The sequence below is a fragment of the Panthera pardus genome, unplaced genomic scaffold (assembly GCF_024362965.1).
Source record: "Panthera pardus isolate Hobbes unplaced genomic scaffold, ASM2436296v1 HiC_scaffold_22, whole genome shotgun sequence".
In the NCBI taxonomy this organism is placed as follows: domain Eukaryota; kingdom Metazoa; phylum Chordata; class Mammalia; order Carnivora; family Felidae; genus Panthera; species Panthera pardus.
Genome location: NW_026526788.1, coordinates 1,084,963 through 1,096,479, shown reverse-complemented (window position 1 = coordinate 1,096,479; position 11,517 = coordinate 1,084,963). Strand labels below are relative to the sequence as shown.

Below are 11,517 nucleotides of genomic sequence, written 5' to 3'. Positions count from 1 at the left end.
TCCCTCTCTCTCTGCCCCTCCCCTGTTCATGCTCTGTCTCTCTCTGTCTCAAAAATAAATAAACGTTAAAAAAAATAATAATAATAAAAAAAACAATTTGACAATAAATTTCATATATTAAAAAAAAAAAAAAAAGAATGTGGTCTCTCTCTCTCTCTCAAAATATCTTCTTGTACCGCACTCACCCTTCTTGTGAGGATGTGAGATGAGAAAATGCCTGCGTGACGAGATGAAGCGACGTGAGTGACGGAGGCACCACAGCATTAGGGCTACTGTCGACCTGACGATATGTCAAAGAGGGGATCATCTTCTTCCAGTCGGCAGTTGGCGGTGGGTAATTGAAACCACAGGAAGTGAAACAGCAGATAAGGCGGGGGCGGGGCGGGGGGCGGGTAGTGTCTTACTCAAACTTGTCTTGAATAAAAAAGAAGAGAGACCTGGAAAAATTCTTTGGCCTGATACTTGTCATATCATCCTGAGTTCCTAGCTCCCTGCTTCGTGCGACAACCAATAAATCAATTAGGGCCGGGCCAACAGAAGGGAGTCCTCTCTGATCAGCATTCTCAAAGACAGTCGGCACCCAAACACAGCAAATCCTTTCTGCCAAACAACCATCCTCCACCACGTGCGATCAGACGTTTGGAAAGCACTTTTTGATGAAGTCAGCGAGCAGAAAAAATGTGCGGGAGGGGATTTTACTACACGTCTGCACGCAAGCAGAGCTGCGGTGCGCTGAATCGGATCCAGGACAATAGGATATGGGTGTCGTCGCGGTCCTATACAAAGAACAACAATCATGGGGACTATTCGCCCTCCTGAAGGACGCCGGCCCTGCCGGTCACCTTGGCCGGCAGAGCAGCTGCTCTGGTAGCCAGGGCACCTGTCACTCCGTCGGCCGTTGCTGAGAAGTCCAAGTGGGCACCCTCCTAATGGCAACAATTCTTTAGGCCGGCCTTCGACCCAGGACTTGATGAAAAAGAGAAATCGGTTGCCTCTGCCCCCATGTCTCAGGAATCTGGATTAAGAAACGCTGAGGAAAAGAAGCGATTAGCGGAGGAAGACAACCCAAAAAGTTCATGTTGGCAAAAGATGTGGGGCAGACCCAGGAGGCCACGGGAAAGCCAAAGTTGCCAGCACCTGGAACTCTGGAGCAGAGAGAAGAAAGTGAAGCAGACGGGCAGAGGGAGGTTGGAGATGCCAGGAGAAGAGCCTGGAACCCTGAAGGAAACGGGGGGGCATAGGCAGGCCCTGGCACAGCCCACGGCAGCCTACCAGCTAACCCCTGCCTAGCCTTGTGCCCTCCTTTGGCCTCTAGCAGCTTATCATCACATTTTCTGGAACAAAGCTCTCTCCCTAAGAGGAATTCTGGTGCCAGCTGTTAATGTGCCTCTTTCTTACCCCCCTACAAATTAAAGCACCGCCTACCCTCTGCCTCTAAGTCCACCAAAGGGATTAAAGGTCTGCTGCTCTGACTACAAAAAAAAAAAAAAAAAAAAAAAACCTACCAAATCAATAACCAGGGTCAATTCAGCACGATCCCAGTTCCCACTGGCCCATCTGACAGAGTGACGGCCTCCGTAATACACAGAAGGTCTCAGTCAGTTGTGGCCACGTACTGAGAACTTCCGTGTCAGCTGAACATTAGGACTTTGCTTGTGTCAGATCTGTGCCCCCAGTGGGCCCCGTTAATTATGACACTACCTGCACACCAGCGAGGACAAAACACGCCTGCTGTCAGCTCTGTCCAGGTCACAACCTCCCCGGGCCTCAGTGTTCTCGTCAGCAAAACAAGGCACTTGGACTAAAACAGCGGGTCCAGAGGAGACACCAGAGAGCCCAGGCAGGGAGCGGGGAAGCCTGCACAGCAGACGAGAGGGAGTGGGGCTGAGTACCAGCCCCACCCGCACCCCTGCTTCTACCAGAGGCAGCTCGACTCTCACCCCTTCTTCACACTGGGCTCCCTGCTCAGAATGCAGCGAACGAAATGTTTCCACTGCTGGAAGTGCTTGAAAACCACTTGTCTCGCTGTTCTCTAAATTCCCATCAGCAGCTTCTACTCGGCTACAGGATTGCACTTGTCATTCCAGGAGCGAATGTTTCCGCTACACTTAACAGACCCATATGACTCCAAGGCAGAATGTATATCCAGGAGGATCTGATCCAGGAGGCGGAGAGCTGCTGAAAGGGATTTCAGGGCTAAGGCGAAGCACAGCCAGGTCCACGGCAGCCTGTAGCCCACACGGTCCTTCTGCTAAGAGCGGGCCCCAGCGTGTAACGGGGGAAAGGAGTGCTAACCCTACCCGAACTCCCTCATTATCTCTCAATAGTTACTTCCTCTTCTGCCATAACAGAATCCCATATCGTGTCAGCAGGTACCACCCAGGATAAAAGACGACAGGGGCCCCTGGGTGGCTCAGTCGGTTAAGCATCCGATGTCGGCTCAGGTCGTGGTCTCTCTATTCACAGGTTCGAGTCCCCTGTCGGGCTCTGGGACAGCTCAGAGCCTGAAGCCTGCTTTGGATTCTGTGTCTCCCTCTCTCTCTGCCCCTCTCCCCCTTCTCTGTCTCTCTCAAAACTAAAAAAAAAAAAAAAAAAAAAAAAAGACATTTACCAGCCCCCTTGCAGCCACTTGTGGATGAGTGACCAAATTCCAGATGGTGACATATCAGCAGGAGTATTGTCCGGGACTTCTGGGAGGCTTTTTCAACAAGGGGGCAGCCTTTCATGCTCAGCAGCCACCTTAAGTCATGGAGACGGAGGCTAAGAAGACAAAACAACAGGTTAGTGGGAGCCTCGGTCCCTGATGACCTTGGAGGCACCATATCAGCCTGGGCTATGCTTCTAGAGTCGCTATGGGCGAGAGACATGAGCTTTCATCTTCTTTCAGCCACTGTTATTTTGAGTTTGAGGTCACAGTCAGTTTGACCCAATCTGGCAAATAATTAACGCCCCAAAGTTGCAGTCAGTAGGGACGAGAGAGCCTAAAATGTCACAATTTTTGGAGGAGGTCAGATGGCAGGCGAGAACGACACAGAGGGAAGCTGAAAACTGGGTGAGCCTTGTTACGCAGGGACAAAACATTTGGTAAAACTGTCACCCGTGGTTCCTTGGGTCAAAGACCACAAGCTGAGATCTGTGCAGAGAAGGATCGATGGAGAGAATTCAGCTGGCAGGTGGTGGCCATTATGGCTTCGTAATGGGCCAACCTGACCAGGCCCAACTGTTCCCAGAACGCCTGGCCAAAGGCGTCCATTAGGGTGGGTCTGAAACTGTTCCATTTTCCTCTGGATTCCCCTCCAGAGGTAGACCTCCAGCTTCCCGGTGATGCGACCCACGCCAGGCCCTTACTTAGAAGTACCCTGCTCTGGATGCTCAGCTGCTACCATCTTGGAATTTGGAATTTTTGAACAAGAACCCTTGCATTTGCACTTTGCTCTGTGTCCGGAAGATTATACAGGCGTTCCTGCTCCGTGATTCTGCACCTCTGGCTAGACCCCGATGCAGTCTTCTATGCTTCCCTTTTAACAGAGTCCTGGGAGAGCGAGCAAGCTCACACAGAGTGATCCAGCCCCAGGCAGGGTAGAGAAGATAGCAAAGCCGAGGGAGGAACTATCTGCCTGCAGTCCCTGCTCTCGGACCCCCAAGGAAGCACGGAAGACAGCCGTTCCGAGGAAATGAGATGGTGATCTCCACACGGGGGTGGTGATCTGCCGGCAAAACCATTAGCCTCACAGCCGAGTGCTCTGTTTCAGATGGCCTCCAACCTGAGACATCAGGTTGGAGGAGAGAGCAAACAGTAAAGGACAAGAGTCGGTGGGCTGGAACCCCACAGGTAGGAGGGAAACTTACCTCTGAAAATCCCCTGCAGTTCACCTTTCCCTACTGATGCTTGCTCAGTTGGGAAACACCTCTTCTTCTGAAAAAGGAGAAATTGAGCTTTTCTGGAGACCTGTCTTTACCCTGTCGGATCTACAGCTCGTTCTTTTTTCCACGTTCTCCTTCTTTCAGACAGGCAGCCTTCCGGGGGTATCGGACATCCTGAGGTTGCGTTGATCACAGGGCCAGATAATCCGTGGACGGGAGGAAACCACGAGGAAGCAGGCAAGGACTTTCCAGTTCTCAAGGCCGAGCATTTCTGGAACCGGCTACAGTGAGTGACAACCACAGTAGGTGACGTTGCACCCTGGTGACCAGAACCAGGTCAACAATTTAGCCAAGAAGTGATAATGGTGAGGCCGGTATCAGAATGGGGAGTGGACATGGGTGGGCTTTTGACCCTGAGACTCTGACCTTGGGACTTGGGCATAGCAGGTGGGGACGGGGGCGGGTGCAGATCCTCCCAGAGCCAATCTGGAAAGCACAACCGACAGAAGCCAGATGGTTAACGACGCTTTCTTTTGGGAAAGCACAGAGAGTGTTGACCTTCCATAGGTCACCAGGTAACTGCCCATGTTCAAGGTAGATCTTTTCTGTTTGCCAGCCCAGGGCAAAGCCTGGAAGGCAGAGAGCTCCCATCGATCCTGCTCTTCCTGAAACTCTTGGCACTTCCCCTTCCCAACCTCTAGAGTCAGTGCTACTAATCACCCTCACTGTGATGATTAAATCTGTGTGTGTGTGTGTGTGTGTGTGTGTGTGTGTGTGTGTGTCAGAGAGAGAGAGACAGAGACAGAGACAGAGACAGAGACAGAGACAGAAAGAAACATCCACCCAATCTCTCAACTGACCCTGAATCACTAAATGATTTAGAATCTACAAGGAACTATCTCATTCTTTTCTGAATTCTCACTACTAAGAGCAGGACTTGGCATCATACTACTGCTCAGTAGACGTTGAGCCTCGGGTGACTATCATATCTACAGTATCTCCTCCTCCTCCTCCCTTGAAGATTGGGGTGGGGGTTGGCAGGGTCCTGGCAGCTTACCGGGTCCGCCCCACCTTGTCAGGAGTGACGGCCTGGGGACCCCCTTCTCTTCCCGCTAACTGGGTATAGCCGTGGTTCTTTATCAGCACCGACCAGGCGGTCCTGGGCCGGGCTCCCACGCTCCAGAAAAATGCAGCATCGTAAGCACACCGTTTGTAATTCAGACATCACAGTTGTGCCTACATTTCAATTGCTGTGTTATAACCAACTTGTATCCTCTTGTTATGATTTATTTTTTTTTTTAATTTTTTTTAACATTTATTTATTTTTGAGATAGAGAGACAGAGCATGAATAGGGGAGGAGCAGAGAGAGAGGGAGACACAGAATCGGAAGCAGGCTCCAGGCTCTGAGCCATCAGCCCAGAGCCCGATGCGGGGCTCGAACTCACGGACCGCGAGATCGCGAGATCGTGACCTGAGCTGAAGTCGGACGCTCAACCGACTGAGCCACCCAGGCGCCCCTGCTCTTGTTATGATTTAAAGCCTACCAACTTCAACCAATTAAAAAAGCAATCCGGTGGGCTGAGGGGGAAAGTCTTGCTACGTGTTTCGCAGTGGTGCGGTGGGCCCCAAATCTGTGTTTTCTCGGTGATGCTCATGGACACCCCAAAGGTCTGTGCAGTCCTGGAGTCCCGAGAAGTGGTTACCAGACATTTTAGGTCACTGATAGGTAGTCATGTGTGAGGGGAACGAAGGTCTTTTCCTTTGCCACCAGGCCCTTCCTCAGGTACTCTGTATGTGCTGAGCATAAGTGCACGCCCAGCATCTTGCAGAACGGGTGGTCCTAAAACGTGGGCCTGTCTCTCCAGGGACTTCTAGCTGAGCTCAAGAGAAAAGACAAACCCACATGCGACGATAGAATTAAGGACCGGGTTGCATGGTAATGACAATAAATGCAGTAAACACTGCAACGTTCAAAACAGCGCTTCGCAGGGAGAGGTGAGAGGAAAGCGTTTGCTCACATCACACCGTGCTTAGTGGCAGAGGTAGCACTGAAACTCACGTCCCTTTGGCACGTGGGCCGTACAAGTTCAATACGGTCGAGTCACCCTATTGGACACCTGAAACTAATCTAACGCCGTCCGTTAACCAGCTGGGGTTGAAATAAAAACTTAAATTAAACCAACAAACCATCAAATGAAAGATCACAGAGCCCGGGTTCAAGTCCGGGTCTTCCAGCTCTAAGATCTCCGTCCGTTCCACCACACCGTATTTCACAGATGCATTAGAAATTTAAAGAGCTATGGGGCACCTGGGTGGCTCAGTCGGTTGAGCGTCCGACTTCAGCTCAGGTCACGATCTCACGGTCCGTGAGTTTGAGCCCCACGTCAGGCTCTGGGCTGATGGCTCAGAGCCTGGAGCCTGCTTCCGATTCTGTGTCTCCCTCTCTCTCTGCCCCTCCCCCGTTCATGCTCTGTCTCTCTCTGTCTCAAAAATAAATAAACATTAAAAAAAATTAAAAAAAAAAAAAGAAATTTAAAGAGCTGCTCTTCATTCCGTTTGGGAGAGGGAAAAAGAGAGTTTCAGCCTCCTTCGATAGGACAGTTACATTCACGGAGTCCACATTTATGGACCCAAAGAGGGAGAGGGTGCCTGGGTGGCTCAGCTGGCTCAGCGTCCAACTTCTGATTTCAGCCCAGGTGACAATCTCACGGTTTGTGAGTTCAGGCCCCGCATTGGGCTCTCTGCTGTCAGCACAGAGCCCACTTTGAATCCTCTGTCTCCCTCTCTCTCTCTCTGTCTCGTTGCCCCTGGCCCACTCATGCTCTCTCGCTTTCAAAACAAACATTTAAGAAAACATGACATTTTTGTTATGCTACGTCATGTCCCTCACCTCCACCCTCGGGGATGTCCCGAGAAAACAGGAAAACAGCCCCTTCTCTGCAATTTTCTTCTCCCCCAAGGAAACTTCCAGGGGTTGGGTGGAGCAGTCCAGGTTCCATCTCGTGCGTTCCACTCAGCCAACGACCACACTTCTGTTCTCTCCCTCGGTGCTGATGGCCGTGCTGTTCCTCAGTGTGCCAAAGAGTGTTTAGATGACCAGCGGCAAGCCCTGTAAGCCCAGCAGTGAAATGGAAAGTATGACGTTGGAAGATTCGTTTGGATCTGCCTGAAAATGGTGTGACTTGTTTCCAAAATCTATGGTTGAGGGCGTCCCATTGTTAACCTAAATCTTTCACCTTGTGACCGCTAAAACTTTTCCTTGCAGTCAGAGTTTAAATGGGGACTCTAGTCAAAACTGTTCTTGTGGTTCAGTCTTTCAGCTGATTAACTTTTTCAAAAGCGTGTGTCCAAGGGGCAATTCAAGATGTTGTGTTGGCATTAGCTCAGTGTCGGAGGCTGTCTGCTGGTCCCTTATGTGTGCAATAAAAACTTTTACACTGCATGTTCAGAAGGGGAAAAAATAAATTACCCATAATAGGAAATTAAGAGGAATTGCCATGGAATTGCCATCATAAATTAGATGGGCCGTCAGGAAAATATGATGGAATGGGCTGCTATGGAAAAGCTTATTTCTCTGGGCGCATTTATTTTGCATGAGTTTTTATTATTCAGTAGCTTTAGATTCAATCAATGTGCCTCCATCTGTCTTAGATGGCCAGGGTTTTTTCCCAGGGAAGAAATGGGGGAGGCTGCCCACCCAGACTCTGCCTGAAACCACGAAGGGATTTGTAGAGGAATGTTTTAAGAAACCAAAAAAGCATTTGCCTCCAAGAAGTTAGTGCAAAGGCATGTTAATGAACTTCCCAAAGAGCCAAGATGAAATTTAGAAACTTACAGAACTGAAACATGAAGCCTGTCAATACAGTAATTTCTTGGCAACTCTAGCCTTGTGCCTCTAGGTCTGGAGCAGTAAGGGAGTGGGCGATCTTCTCTCCTTGGCCTTGGTGAGATTCATCTTATGTTTTCCTGTCTCTGGAAAAGATTGTGCTGTCTTGGGAGACATGGCCACCATTGCTGTCCTCGGTAAGATGCTACCTCGCCGGGACTGGGTATCCAACACTCAGGATGCCTTCTTTATCCTGTCGTAGAAGATATATCATCCCAGCTTGTGAAGAACAGAAAGCAAAAGGCTGCAGATGGAAAAATGGGTTATCATGGCAACTCTTCCTCCTCTTACGAAAGTTGTCTGACCCACTGAGCTCACGGGGATGGTTGTTCTTAGGTGACCCGACACGCTGAATTTTCATAGAGGTTAATGTTTTCCCCCCAGACATTGTACTTGGTGATATTGGGATGAAAATGATAACACAGCCACTGCCTTTAAAGGACTTTGGTACAGAGGAAAATTTTAGATGAAATTCCAAGATACGATAAAAATAGGAAATAAGCACAAAAACAAACAAAAGAACAATTTCGCCATCCTCCCCACCCCTTCCTCACATCTTCTCTCTACCCCCTTTCCTGGGAAGCCTGGGAGATTTATCTGATGATACTAGACAGAGTAACAAAGCCAAAGACCTGGCTTCGGAAGTAGGAGGCTTAGGACCTGGTTCTGACTGTACCCATTATGGGCTTCCTGGTCCTGGAAAGTCATCCAACAACTCTGGGCCTGGCTCAAAAGTGATTTGTTCTGCAAATAAGTTCTGTGAGGTTTTAATGTTCCTTATACATCTGTGTCAAACCTGCTCTTGCATTGGGCCTTGTGTAACAAAAGGAGGAACACACTTAACCCTCATTCATTCATTCATTCATCCAATAAATATTTATTAATCACATAAATTTTTAATAGAAAAAAGAACAGGAGGGGCACCTGGGTGGCTCAGTCGGTTAAGCGGCCGACTTCGGCTCAGGTCCTGATCTTGCAGTCTGTGAGTTCGAGCCCCACATCGGGCTCTGTGCTGACAGCTCAGAGCCTGGAGCCTGTTTCAGATTCTGTGTCTCCCTCTCTCTCTGACCCTCCCCCGTTCATGCTCTGTCTCTCCCTGTCTCAAAAATAAATAAATGTTAAAAAAATAAAACTTTAAAAAAAAAAAGAAAAAAGAATAGGAAAAGAAAGACAGCAGTTATTACAATCATATAAAGAAAATCATATAAAGAAAATGTACAGTAGAAATTGGCAAGGAAGAAGTTAAACTTTTACTCTTCACAGACGCATGATACTCTATGAGGAAAACCTGAGAGACTCTGCCAAAAAATTGCTACAACTAATTCATGAATTCAGCAAAGTCACAGGATATAAAATCAAGTACAGAAGTCGGTTGCATTTTTAGGCACCAATAATGAAGGAGCAGAAAGAAACATAAAAGAATCAATCCCATTAACGATTGCACCAAAAACCATAAGATACCTAGGAATAAACCTAACCAAAGAAGTAAAAGATCTGTACACTGAAAACTGTAGAATACATATGGAAGAAACTGAAGAAGACACAAAGAAATGGAGGAACATTCCATGCTCATGGATTAGAAAAACAAATGATGTTAAAATGTCTATACTATCCAAAGTAATTTACACATTCAATGCAATCCCTACAAAATAATACCATCATTCTTCACAGAGCTAGAACAAACAATTCTAAAACTTGTATGGAACCAGAAAAGACCCCAAATAGCAAAGTAAGGTTGAAAAAGAAAACCAAAGCTGGAGGCATCACAATTCCAGACTTCAAGCTGTATTACAAAGCTGTAATCATCAAAACAGTATGGTACTGGCACAAAAACAGATACATAGATCATTGGAACAGGATATAGAACTCAGAAATGGACCCAAAAATGGATGGTCCACTAATCTTCAACAAAGCAGGAAATCATATCCAATGGAAAAAAGACAAATGATGTTGAGAAAACTGGACAGCGACATGCAGAAGAATGAACCTGGACCACTTTCTTACACCATAATAAAATAAACTCAAAATGGATGAAAGACTTAAATGTGAGAAGGCAACTTTCAAAATCCTAGAGGAGAAAACGAGAAGCAGCCTCTTTGACCTCAGCCACAGCAACTTCTTACTAGACACATCTCTGGAGGCAAGGGAAACAAAAGCAAAAATGAACTATTGGGATTTCATCAATATAAAAACCTTCTGCACAGCAAAGGAAACAACCAACAAGACTAACAGGCAACTGATGGAATGGGAGAAGATATTTTCAAATGACACATTGAATAAAGAGTTAGTATCCAAAATCTGTAACGAACTTACCAAACTCAGCACCCAAAAAACCCAAATAATCCAGTGAAGAAATGGGCAAAAGACATGAATAGACACTTTTCCAAAGAAGACATCCAGATGGCTAACAGACACATGAAAAGATGCTCAATATCACTCATCATCAGAGAGATACAAATCAAAACCACAATGAGATACCCCCTCCCACCTGTCAGAATGGCTAAAATTAACAACTCAGGAAACAACAGATGTTGGTGAGAATGCAGAGAAAAGGGGAACACTTTTGCACTGCTGGTGCAGCCACTCTGGAAAACAGTATGGAGGTTCCCCAGAAAGTTAAAAATAGAACTACCTTATGACTCAGCAATTGCACTAGTAGGTATTTATCCAAAGGATAAAAAAATGCTGATTCAAAGGGGCACATAGGATCCCAATATTTATAGCCAAAATTATTGGAAAGAGCCAAGTGTCCGTCGACAAATGAATAAAGGTGTGGTATATATATACACAATGGAATATTACTCAGTGATCAAAAAGAATGAACTCTCGTCATTTGCGACAATGTGGATGGAACTAGAGGCTATTATGCTAAGCGAAATTAGTCAGAGAAAGATAAATATCATACGATTTCACTCATCTATGGAATTTAAGAAACAAAACAGATGAACATAGAGGAAGGGAAGGAAAAATAAAGTAAGATAAAAATAGAAAGGGAAGCAAACCATAAGAGACTCTTAAATATAGAGAACAAACTGAGGGTTAATGGAGGGGAGGTGGGTAGGAGGATGAGCCAAATGGGTGATGGGCATTGAAAAGGGCATTTGTGATAAGCACTGGGCATTATATGTAAATGATGAATCCCCTGAAACCAATACTACACTACTTGTTAACGAACTTGAATCTAAATTTTAAAAAAATGTACGGTAATATCATGATTCACGGTTGCAAACAAAGTCTCCACTGAGTTTTATTTTAAAGAAAGGGATTTCTTTGAGGGGTTTATAGACATTCTGCAACCGGGAATTGGCCAGGCAACCCGGAAGGGCTGCTCTAGCAAAGCCTCACCACTTTTCCCAACAACACCTACCTCCATACTGGGCGCCAACTGCACAACTCACCAACTGCACAACTCACACTGCAGGACCATGGGTCAGATGCCAAGAGCTGCCTCAGGACAGGCAGACCTTCCACTGACCCACTCGCCCCATGGTGGCGAATCCCACGGCCAATAAATAAATAGACAAGCGTGCATGAAAATGTCTTTGGGAAATCTTTTGCCAAGAGCCGGTCGTCCATTTTATTTGGAATTCAGTTGGGAGTACAGGAAACTTGTGACACGGTCTTCATCTTTTTAAAAAATTACTATAAGAAACATACTCATTGTTAAGAAAAATAGCAAACAGAACAACATGATATAAAGTAAAAACGACAAAACTATTTCCCATCCCACCCATTTCCACTCCAAGAGTTACATTATTTAAAGAAT

General features: G+C 46.8%; 1 long non-coding RNA gene across 1 annotated transcript; it reads right to left on the bottom strand.

Annotated features, from left to right (window-relative positions):
* Nucleotides 1-2,595: 2,595 nt before the first annotated feature.
* Nucleotides 2,596-8,396, bottom strand: LOC109248952 (uncharacterized). The gene is made up of 3 exons (XR_008425016.1): nucleotides 7,701-8,396; nucleotides 6,756-6,974; nucleotides 2,596-3,916 (listed from the first exon to the last, which is right to left on the bottom strand). It is a non-coding gene; the product is annotated as an uncharacterized LOC109248952 (long non-coding RNA).
* Between the last annotated feature and the right edge of the window lie 3,121 nt (nucleotides 8,397-11,517).